Source organism: Octopus sinensis, linkage group LG25, assembly GCF_006345805.1.
Source record: "Octopus sinensis linkage group LG25, ASM634580v1, whole genome shotgun sequence".
Taxonomy (NCBI): domain Eukaryota; kingdom Metazoa; phylum Mollusca; class Cephalopoda; order Octopoda; family Octopodidae; genus Octopus; species Octopus sinensis.
The window spans coordinates 4895728-4898151 of NC_043021.1; the positions used below are offsets into that span (position 1 = coordinate 4895728).

General features: G+C 36.8%; 1 long non-coding RNA gene across 1 annotated transcript; it reads right to left on the minus strand.

Moving 5' to 3' along the window:
- Positions 1 to 549: 549 nt before the first annotated feature.
- Positions 550 to 1291, minus strand: LOC118767898. The gene is made up of 2 exons (XR_005003808.1): positions 1162 to 1291; positions 550 to 1100 (listed from the first exon to the last, which is right to left on the minus strand). It is a non-coding gene; the product is annotated as an uncharacterized LOC118767898 (long non-coding RNA).
- Between the last annotated feature and the right edge of the window lie 1133 nt (positions 1292 to 2424).

Consider the following 2424-nt stretch of genomic DNA (forward strand, 5'->3'; position numbering starts at 1 on the left):
ACCAACTAATAAGCTTGGCAGTTTATTGTTTTTTTACTGCATGAAACTAATGGCAGATTGAATTTAAATCCTGTGTATATTAAATTATATTTGTCTCTCACTGGTTGGTATACATTTTTGTTGTTTCCACCAATAATGGAAATTATGTTTACATAGATATACATACATATATCATCATCATTCTAATATCCACTTTTCCATGCATGCATGCATAGGTTAGACAGAAATTTTGTTTTGGGACGTTTTCTATAGGTGGATGCCTTTCCTGCCACCAACTCTCACTTGTTACACCTGTTACAAATTGAGGTTATTTATGTATGTATGTATGTATGTATGTATGTATGTATGTATGTATGTATGCATGCATGTGTGTATGCATGTATGTATGTCTATGTATTTATATACACACACACATATATATAAATTATGCATATATTTATGTGTGTGTGTATGCACATATATATATATATATATATATATATATATATATATATGTATATATATGTATATATATTACAAAATGCTTTTTATTCTGAAATAATTTTTTTGCTTTGGAAAAAAGGAAAAAAAAAATCTCAAAACTAATTAAAATGATGTCTGAGGTCAGGTATTAATATTTGAAAGTACCATTGATTCTTTTGGTGCCCACACCTCCCCCCCTCTCTGAAAACAAGAACCCTAAAACAACAAAAGACCATCCATATATACTCTGATCCACTGATACCCTGATCCATTGGTAATCTGGTCTCTTCTCACCACACTTGATGGAGCTGCTCATGATGGTGACTATATCAGCCAATTACAGGTGTGCTAATTGTCTCTGTCCGTGTGTCCATATTTCCAGCTGCATCTTCTTCTACAAGCCTATAATATAGGCCAGCCTGGTTCAATATTATCTCCCTCCAATAAACCCATAAATACATACCTACCTGTGAACCGAACCACCCAACACGTCCTTCTTATACCCAGGAATGCTCCATCCTTATTTCTGTACCCTTTCAATAGCTCATAAATTTTTATTTTTGAGTTCTTTCTGTTGTTTGGTGAGTGGGTCTGGGTTTGTCCCTTCCTCTCTTACCCTTGCCATCCTCCTCTTCTTCCTCTCGCCATCCTCCTCTTCTTCCTCTCGCCATCCTCCTCTTCTTCCTCCCTTACTACTACCACCCTACTTTGTCGTACAAGTGTCCTCATGGTCGTGTTTTAACTTTACTAGATAGCAGTGATGGATGAATTAATGCCGCTCTTTCATTTAATCCTAATCAAGCCATTGCTTGCTGTGTTAATAAACATAATTATAATAAAGATGATGATGATGATGATGATGATTATATCTTGTAAATAAATACTCTCAAATTTGTACAGTGTTCCATTTGTATTTCTTTGTAAATATATATTCATTTGTCTGTATTTATGGGTTAGTTTAAAATAAAAGATATTCCGCCACTCCACATGTTGGAGCGGAATTCAAGATACAACCGCGTTTCAGGCGAAGTTACGATTTAAGGACTTGAAGACAGAATGTGTGCATCATTCAGTCAGAACCAAGAATCACTCGACAGCGACTATTTGACAATACACACAATAGCCAATTCCTAAGCATGACAGAATGTGTGAATCATTCTCAGCTGTCAGAACAAAGCGTCAACACAATACCTCAAATGATAATAGAACGCTATTTTTTGCCAATTGAACGTCGAATGAAGTATGAGCCATTTGAAGAACTTTCACTAACAATGTTGTAATTAACTGCAATTAATTGCAATTAATTGATATCATAGCAGTCAATTATTTAATTGGCTGTACGACTCCAATTAATTAACTGGACCAATATATTGCAATTAATTTTTCATCAATTAATATTTTACAACCCCTGATGCCTGCGGCTAGAGGCAAAGTTGACACTGGTAGAATTTGAACTCGAAACGCCAAAGGATGTAAGTGAATGCTACAATATATTTTGCGTGCTGCCCCAACAATTCTGCTACTTTCATTATATATTTCTTTATTGCCCACAAGGGGCTAAACATAGAGGGGACAAACAAGGACACAGACAAAGGGATAAAGTCGATTACATCGACCCCAGTGCGTAACTGGTACTTAATTTATCGACCCCGAGAGGATGAAAGGCAAAGTCTATTAGCTGTTTGGTAAGGCGGCGAGCTGGCAGAAAAGTTAGCACGCCGGGTGAAATGCTTAGCAGTATTTCGTCTGCCGCTACGTTCTGAGTTCAAATTCCGCCGAGGTCGACTTTGCCTTTCATCCTTTCGGGGTCGATTAAATAAGTACCAGTTACGCACTGGGGTCGATGTAATCGACTTAATACCTTTGTCTGTCCTTGTTTGTCCCCTCTATGTTTAGCCCCTTGTGGGTAATAAAGAAATATATATTAGCGGTTTGGGTTCTTCCGAAGGGTCTCTGGACTAA